At 32.9% G+C, this 10192-nt stretch overlaps 1 pseudogene; it reads right to left on the bottom strand.

The window, feature by feature from the left end:
- Positions 1 to 1948: 1948 nt before the first annotated feature.
- On the bottom strand, positions 1949 to 4198 carry LOC120169194 (annotated as a pseudogene).
- Positions 4199 to 10192: the final 5994 nt, after the last annotated feature.

Raw genomic sequence — 10192 nt, 5'->3', positions numbered from 1 at the left:
TTTGAATAATTTTAAATTTTAAAAATATTTTTTCCAGTCCAATTGAATTTTATTAAACATTCTGTTGTAATCGTCCTTAACCTTTGGGATCCAATTCTTGACTATTTTAAAAGAAAGGTTTAAAAATTCCATTTTAAAGACAATTTTAAAATCTACGTGTAACTAAAGATTTATCAAAATTGAATTTTGGAATCGATTACGTGTGAGGAATAACGATCACCCAAAACGTTCAATTCCGACACCTACTTGATTATATGTTATCTAAATGTTGGTATTTCAAAATTTTAACTATAATTCCGCTATTTAGGATAATATCGCATTAATTTCTCAAATTTAAACAACATAAGCTTAAGTATTTCAAGTTGTGGAGACCTTCGTAGAGCTTTGTGTTGGGTTCTCTTCGTTGCTTTAGAGATTATGGCTCCACCATTTAATTCTGATTGTCCGTTCTGGAGATGCTGGAGTGCAGTTTAGTGTCCCGTTAGGTCCTTTGTGGCTAGTGAAAGCCGAGGCTTGTTGTTTCTCAGTAGTTTGGTTCAGGCTGTTTAGTTTTTTCTTGTTTGACTAGCGTTATTCCGAGGGTCGGATTGGAGTGCTTTTTGTTTGTTGTATTTGTGAGCTCTGGCTTTCGTTTTATTCCACCTCATGGTATACTCTTTTTACTTCAATTAGGTCTAGGGAGGTTTTTTAATGAGGTCCATGAGGTGATGTACCTTGTATACCTTCAATACAAAGTACCCATCTTTCAAAAAAAAAAAAAAAGCTTAAGTATTTTAATAAAACGAATGTGGGGGCAAGTTGCCCCTTTGAAACTCTTGTCTTTCCTTGGTCTATCTTCGCATATATGTACTCGTAAATTTTTTTATTTTCCATAAATATAATTTTTTTTAAAAGTGAGGAGGGATCTGATAAAAAAATTTAATTTTAAAAAATATATTTTTTATTCAATATTAATTAATACTTAAAAAAATAATTAGCGGAGACCAAGCCTCCACTTGACCGCCATGAAGGTCTGCCCCTGTATTCGTCTATGATTTTCTGAGAACACTCATTTTCATTATGAATACTTTCCAATGTGATCGCCACCCACCGATCCAAAAAAGGACGAGTTTGAAAATACAATGAACAATCAAATGATCATTTTGTAACTTTTAATAGTTGAGAGACAAAACATAACAAATCCCTATAGTCGAGATATCATTTTATAACTTTAATAGTCGAGAGATCTAATAAGTAGTATCTTATAGTTAGAGAACCACGTGTGTGTTCTACCCTAACATACTTAATATAAGGCCATCTCCAATCCTCATCTCTACTTTATCGCATCTCTATCTCTACTCTAGAGATGAAACAATAATTTATCTCCAGCGCTATCTCTACATTACCACTAACTCTACTTTATTCATAATATTTAACTATTATAATATTAATTTTACATATATAAAAAATATAAAAAATATAAAAAAATCCGAAAAATTACAAAAAAATAGTATAATTATTTATCTAATTTTAATATATTTTTATATATTATATAATTTAATATATTTTAACAAAACAAAAAACAAAAAAATAAATAAATTGTAGCGTTAGCTACAGTACCGCGCTAGATCTAGCGTGGTACTGTAGCAATACTCTACTTTGGCGATGGGAGTGGCGCAGGACTGGAGAGCCTTTTTATCTCTACTGTGGAGAAAATCTCCAATGCAGCGCAGCATTGGAGATGCCCTAAGAACATTGTTGCACACCAAAAAATGGATAGAAAACACGCGATTTACACCCAAAATTTTTTTTTGAAGCAAACAATTACTATATATATAATTTCTTTTAAAAACATTAAGTTTCATAAATACAATAGACACAATACATAAATCTTAAGTTTAAGCAACACATTTATTTATTTTACAAATGAGGACACAAGAAGAACAAGAGAATAAGTTCCATGCAAATATTGAGACTCGAACTCTAAATTTATTTAAATCATTAAGTTCTCTAATCAAATTGAGATTGGATCAATCAACAACATAGTGATGCTAGTTTTTGCAGATTCGCCAACATGTGTATAAGCATCTTCGTCCTTGTAAAGCAGATCAATAACCCTTGTAAGGTTAGAATTCGATCAAGAGCCGACGTTGGCACTACCGTTGGTTTCAAGAACTCTTCATTCAGATCCTTCCAAGCATTGTTTATTCGCTTGTAAAACTCATCGTATGCCACTTGTGCTGATGTCCCGTATTGATTTATGTAGCATTCCACCGCAGAAGGAGCATGTCCTCTCACTTGCTCAAACTACAATAAAAGAAACGAATTAAATCGAACCGAAATCAACCTGAATATTACAGTTCATCAATGTTATACCTGGTGACTAACAACATCATCCATCAGCCTACAAATAGTTGTTGAAGCTCTAAGAATCTTGGGGTCATTAAGTGCCCAAATGAATGTCTCTTTTGTTATGCTATCTTCCATGCCAACGAAAGATACAATTGTAAGCATCCGATAACAACAAGAAACAAATGCAACAGACAAATACTCCTCCACTTTTGGCATGTATTTTTCATGGAACCATTTGGCCTCAGTATAGTAGGCTTCACACACTTGTTTCATCTATTAATATACAAACAAACACGAAGTTAGCAAACCATCTTAAATTAAGTACATTTTTCGATGCGAAAGAAAAAGACAAAGTTAGATTATATATACCGCTTCAATTGCGAGTGGGACACGATATGATTTTCCTTGTTCGGACATCAAATCATTCATATCTTTAAAAACATTTAAGATTTCACGATACAGCAATTTCATGTAGTCCGGAAGTTGATCCGTGCAGTTGATATCCCACCTGCAATATGTCATCGATATGTCAACAAAACTTGTAATGATTTGATGTGAAGGTGGATATATGTTCTGAGTGACCTGTGGATTGCTTTTGTAAAGAGTTCGAGTTCTTCTGGTGTGCCATATGCATCATAAGTATCATCCGTATTGATGTGAGGGATATTACTTTGGTCATAAAAGTTCTAGCAATGGAGTAATGGGGTTCAAAGTACACTCCATTTATCCACAAATAACACTCCACCAGTCTATCTCGTATGTAAGGAAAATTGGTCGCTACATCTAAACCTTTCCACCACCTGAAATAAAGGGAAAAACTGAAAATTTATATTATCTGTTGAATAAGGATCAAAACCTTTAGCACTATTGATTACCTGTTAATCTCCTTCAACTCTTGCTTGTGCAAATGTCGAACCATTTTGAAATCCAACTTTGCGAATTTCATTAAGTTTTGATCTTGGTTACCATATCCTTCATATATGGAAATGTAGCTCCTAGCAACCAGTCTAGGTAAGCTCTTGCGTAGCGGTCGTTTTAGAGCACCGGCGATCTGTAAGGAGAGAGGATAATCCACCATTGTTTCTGCCAACTTTAGATGAAATGTGGTGAAAGAAAGAGCTTCTTCTAATATACTTTCTCCCTGCAGTTGAAAGTGTGCAGCTTCATAGAACTCTAACATGCCTTTAATGTCACTGATTAAGGATTCTTTGAACTTTCCATTCTCGTCTTTGAACTTGTTGAATGTATCTAGTCAATCAGCAAGCAAATTTTGAATTCCATAAGTTCCATATATATTACCCTTTGTATGAATATTGGTTTTAAAAAGTTAAGGCATACCATGATGAACATCGAAGCCATGCTCTCTTAGCAAACGAAACCGAACAGCAGTAGTGCATAGATCATCATCATCATCATCGGTTTGGTATATAATTTGCAGGGCATCTTCAATCTCTTTTTTGAAATGATAAGCCACGCCTAAGCGTTGGACCGCATCGATTATGTGCACCTTTCGGGATGGTTTGTCCATGCTTTTCACCAACATTCTCCTCACTTGTTGCTTCAATTCTTGGTACTCTTGTTGAGTTCTAGCATCCATATCCTGTTGAAGCATGAAAAGCTCTCAGTTAAGTTCAAAGTACCCGTTCCCATGTGTCATACACATACTAAAAGAGGAATTCACAAGTAGGAACATACCATTTCAGAAGGAGAAGAGAGGAAAATTTCCCCCCAAAAGTTGGGAATAAAATCGGCCAAATGGCGATTCTCCTTGGACATGTTAACAGCTTGAGATGGAACAAAATTTGCAGAAACTTGAGAAGACATTTCTTTAGCGTATGCTTAAAAGGCTCTTTTAAGTTTGGTGTGATTCAGATGGATCTATGAGTTACTTTATTTATAGGCTCTTTTAATCGGTGGCGGATGCAAGGTTTGTTTAAGGTAGGTACATGTTTATCCTGGGATCAGAATTTATTTATATTAGTTGCTCATTTTATTATTAATGTCTACCTTAAAATTCTATTTGTATCTACTTTATATGAAATTTATTTGTGTCTATTTTCTACGAAAATTTTCTATTATTAATATTTATAAGTTCATCCTAAAAAAATATTTCTGAATCTGTCGCCGAGGTTAACCGTTGTGGCGGAAGGGTCATTGAAAATCGAGCACCCTGAGAATTGTCCTTCTGCATGGACCTGAGTGGATTCATCAACAATCTTCCCTAAAAAGGAACGTAACGGTGGACCTAAATAGGAACGTAACGGTGGATTTTCCTTTACTTTGTCACCATGAGCAAGCTTTTCGTTTCCCTGTTGAACCATGTTTCAACTTCCTGCTTTGGCATGTGAAACCAAATTTTTCACATGGTTTCATGAAATTTGTTTCGTTACTTTTTGTTAGCGTTTAATGCAATAATGGTGTAACAGTTCAAATGTAAGAAAAAAATGGACAACCAATTATATCCTTAATTATAATAATAAACTTAATTTTTATATTTTTTATTTTTTATTAAATTGATTATATTTTTAGATTAAATTTTACTATCAATCTTTTCAAAAGTTAAATAATTTTTAAATAAAAATATTGACTAAAATATTAAATGTGAGATATCATGTCAACATATTAAAAATTTAATGTTTAAGTCAATATTTTTATTGAAAAATATCAATTAATCTTTTTTTGGAAGGTTTAGAGCCAAATTTAAGTCAATAAAAATATAAATATTGATTATTAAATTTATTATTTTGCTTATTCTTTTTGATTTGATTTAGTAAGGAGAAAGAAAGATTGTTATTAGAGTTGTAAATGAATCAAACTTGAACATTACTTTCAGTTTGTTTTTGGTTTTGTTTGATATGAATGTTAAAATTATGTTCATATTATTTTTTATTGTAGTATTTGTTTAAAATATTTTTTAACCATAACACTCATATACTCTAAAGATATAACTGTTTAAACATAAATCCTCTAAGAACAACAAAATCCACTTTTACCGCTAAAGTCCATTATTCATTTTATATCTATAATTTCACAATTAAAAAAATATAGAACCTAAGTATATATATATATGAATGCATAAAACACTTACATATTTAAGTTTTCTTTTTGTAAACAACAACAACAAAACCTTATTTCATATGCAATGGGATAAGGGGAGGTAGGGTATAGGCTGCCCCAACGCCAAGTTGAGAGCACTTCCGTGGAAGACCTCCGGCATTAAGAAAATTAAAATAAAGATAAAATACAATTCATGTATAAATAAATAAATAAATACATAGTTGAACAGTTTCATAGGCAATAGAAAGGCTTAATTAAAAATCAAATATATATTTAATATACAATTGTCCACCTTGTACATGAATGTCTCAGAAACTCTCAACTTTCCATTTTATCTTTTCTCTTGACTAACAATAAAGTTGATCAAGAGCCTAATTGCATTACAAAAATACCAAAAACCAGTTACACCTAATTAAACCTGTAGAGAACTTAACAAAGGATATATATATATATATATATATATATATATATATACAATTTCCCATAGGGCACCCATTAATTCTCTAAATAAAAACTAAAAATAAAATATCTGCAAACAAACAATCATTCATGCATATGTCTCAATCAGTTTCATACACCCAGAATACGAAAAAAAAACAATGGGAAGATCAATTTTTGAGTCACTAGATAGAGCATTAAAACAATCACAAGAATGCTAAACAAACGCAACCAACTGTTTAGGCTTAGACTAATTTCATCAGAACAAAACCCCAAATTCCCCAATCACACCCATATATCAAAACCATGGCAAGCCAACCTAAACGCAAAGAATAAAAACAAACAACATTCGTAACCCTAATGGCCAAACTAATTCAACACATCTATTGAAATTGCAGTTGGTCAATTGATGGGCATCTGAAACCCATAAATAATAACATAAAAATTATTAAAAAAACGTACCTTGTAGCGGTTGGATAGAGATGAGGATAGAAGAAGTAGAAGTACAGAGAGAAATAGAAACAAAGGAGTAAGGTGAAAACGAAGGAAGTCGCCACTGATTGATATGATGACAAAGAAGTGAGTCAATCAAGGAAGAGTAATTATTTTTATTTATACGAGATAATTATAAATACTATATATTCTAAAGTCATTTAATAATAGAAGATCAATATCTTTAATAATATCTTTAATGCTCGAATTTAATATCATTAAAAATAACAATAATCTTTTTAATTATGGTTGTAGTTTGGTTTATGTAAAAGAATACATAATAATTATGCATTATGATAAAATTAAATATCTTGTTTTTTTATATATAAAAAAGGAGCTTTTTGAATTTTAACACATGACTTTCATGAAAAATATGTCAACTTTGTATTATTAGCCGGGGAAGGTAGTGGGCAGGGCCCAACCTGTCTCCCAATTTGTATCATCTTCAATCACTTGATGCTTCATTGACATCACTAATTTTTATCTTTTAATAATGCAATGCAGCTCATATATTTTTTAATTTAAATGAAATTTTCAATCAGATTTTTATGTAGATATCATTCAACTTAATGATATATATATATATATATATATATATATATATATATATAATTCACACACCTTAATTGTACCCACTAGGTATTTATCTGATGGAGCACCGGACATGCATCCTTCGAATATTCAAAAGAAATATAAATACTATCAAATGTAATATTTAATATTTGATTAGGATAAGAACGGGTTTACTTTTCTATCTTAGTTTTCTATCATTGGTGAGTCGTTTATCTCTTTTTTGTTTTGTCTTTGTTGATCGGCAGCGACACTAATTTTAATATTGGTTGCTGACTGTTGGTATTCTTTATTGTCATTTTATTTTCTTTTGTTTTTTTATTTTCAAGAAGTTTGCATATATGACACGTTTTCATATGTCTTTATGACAAATTTTCTTCTGTCTTTTGGCACATTTTTCGATCATTTAGTCTTTGTTTTCACTTATCTTTTTATAAGGATTGATTTGGCATCGTCACGAGTGATCAAGATGACGCTTATCTGTTATATTGTTGATCTTCCTGGTTTTGATCCTCGGACTAGATTTGGATACCCGTTATGCGTTTGTAGATAGCTTTTCACGTCACTCGAGTCTGATTTTCGGTTTTTCGATGGTCTTTTAGTAGCTTAATCTTCTTTTGTGGTTCCTTTGTCGATGCGATCATATTTGTTTGTATATATATTTGTTCGAGTTTTCTTGATTAGATTTTAATCTTTCCTTGTATGATCCTTATATGTTCTTAAGTTGCTAGTTCTATTTCAATGATTACAGAAAATTGTCCTACTTATGTGCTTAATTTATAATTATGATTGTAATTTTTTATTGTAATTTAAGATATTTCCTATTCTAAATAAAATTAGTGATTTCTTTAAAGATAAAATATTTGATTAAGATAATTTGAACTTCATATTTAAATGTCACATTCGTTACTGTAATGACCCACTACAAATTCTCTATTAAGAATTATTTAAACTATAATAATTGAGTACAAACATAAAACGTAGGTGAACATACACGGTGAGAATATCTATATTTAGGATTGAGTATCGTTCTTTATTAGATTTACTTAATTTCTTTTTAAAAACATAAAGCTTCATCAAGAAAACAGAGATAATACATGATAAATACAAGCACACTAGAGGTAACTTCAAGCACTATCTGGATATAGGTTTCCATGTGTTAAAGTCAATTCGGTGGCGCCAACAATTGTTGAAACAATTGTTGAAAATTAATGCAATTTTTCGATGGCTTTAAATGCACCGAAAGTTTTCTTGTAATGGGATAATTATAATTAGTCCCTGGACTTTAAAGTATTTATAAGATTAGTCATTAAGCTTCAACTACAAATACCCTAGCTCATTCAGCTTCAAAATCATCCCAAATCATTTCTTTCTCCCAATACTAGAGACTTTTCTTGTGAGTAGTGAGTGTTTTGTAAACACCTGTAAATTTTCTCTCTTAGTAAAAGATTTGCAGCAGTCTAGAGACGTAGGCATAATTGGCTAAACTCCGTTATCAATTTCGGGTATTATTTTTCCACTTTTATTTCGTATTCTCACTAATCTGGTTATAGGGAAATTACTTGTTTTCGTTTTATTTCCCAACAACTAGCATCAGAGCTTTTGGTAGTGAATTTTGTCGTTTTTTTCTGCGAGGTTACTATTCATTACTATTCACATAAATAGTGAATTTCGTGAATGGTAAAAATTTTATCGGCGATACTAATTTGTCGATGGAGGTGTTCTAATACACGGGTGGTTCGCAGATATTGTCAGAAACGATCCAAAGAATCCAGATTCGAGTGGGAGCGATGGCTGCAGACGAAGGGAATGTGAAAATTGAGAAGTTCGATGGTGCAGACTTTGGCTTTTGGAAGATGCAGATTGAGGATTTTCTGTACCAGAAAAATCTATATCAACCTCTCTCAGGAAAGAAACCAGAGGGCATGAAGAATGAAGACTTGACTCTTCTCGACAGACAAGCCCTCGGAGTTATCCGACTGACGTTATCCCGCAATGTTGCTTTCAACATAGAAAAGGAAAAGACCACGACGGGTCTTATGATGGCTCTCTCCAGTATGTATGAGAAGCCATCGGCCTCAAACAAAGTTCACTTGATGAGGCGATTATTCAATATGCAAATGGTGGAAGGGGCATCAGTGGCTCAACACCTAAATGAACTCAACACAATCACAACCCAGTTGAGTTCCGTGGAAATTGAATTCGATGATGAAGTTCGAGCTTTAATTCTCTTATCATCTCTACCAGACAGTTGGAATGCTACTGTTACAACAGTCAGCAGCTCGTCGGGAAACAGTAAAATGAAATACGACGATGTTCGGGATCTGGTATTGAGTGAAGAAATTCGACGGAGAGAATCAGGTGAAGCATCAAGCTCCTCAGCCTTGCACACGGAGTCCAAAGGGAGAACTTCAGAAAGAAATTCAAATCGTGGCAGATCAAAATCTAGAAGGGGAAAATCAAGAACAAGAAAGAAAGATTTTACCTGTTATAATTGTGGCAAGAAGGGTCACTTTAAAAGAGATTGTATAGCACTGAAGAAAGATACCGGCGCACAAGAATCTGCCAACATGACAGAGGAGACAGGTGATGCCATGATTCTAAGCGTCAACAGTCCGATTGAATCATGGATCTTGGATTCAGTTGTATCTTTCCACTCCACCCCATGCCAAGAAATCATGGAGAACTATGTCAGTGGTGATTTTGGGAAGGTTGATCTAGCTAATGATGAAATCTTGAAGATCGTCGGAAAAAGAGACATTCGATTAAAGTTGCCAAACCAGACCACCTGGAAGCTGAAAGGAGTGAGACATATTCATGGCCTTAAAAGAAATTTGATTTCTGTAGGACAGCTTGTTGGAGAAAGATATAGTACAACATTTTCAGGATGTGAATGGAAGATTACCAAAGGAGCACTCGTCATTGCTCGTAGTAAGAAGACTGATACTCTCTATGTAACATCAAATTTAGAGAATATCATTACAGTAGCAGATGTTGATGGAAAATCAAACTCATGGCACCAAAGGCTTGGCCATATGAGCGAGAAATAGATGAAGACACTTTTGTCAAAAGGGAAGCTGTCGGATCTAAAGAGTGTAGATGTCAGACTATGCGATGATTGCATCTTTGGCAAACAAAAGAAAGTAAATTTTGCAAAGATTGGCAAAACACCCAAGGCAGAAAAGTTAGTGTTGGTTCATACTGATATATGGGGACCATCTCCAGTTCCATCTCTTGCAGACTCACTATATTATGTCACCTTCATCGATGATTCTACAAGGAATGTGTGGGTTTATTTTCTGAA

Source organism: Hibiscus syriacus, unplaced genomic scaffold (genome assembly GCF_006381635.1).
Source record: "Hibiscus syriacus cultivar Baekdansim isolate YM2019G1 unplaced genomic scaffold, ASM638163v2 tig00111754_pilon, whole genome shotgun sequence".
NCBI classification, from domain to species: domain Eukaryota; kingdom Viridiplantae; phylum Streptophyta; class Magnoliopsida; order Malvales; family Malvaceae; genus Hibiscus; species Hibiscus syriacus.
Note: the sequence above shows the minus strand (reverse complement) of the source record. Positions and strands in the feature narration are given on the sequence as shown.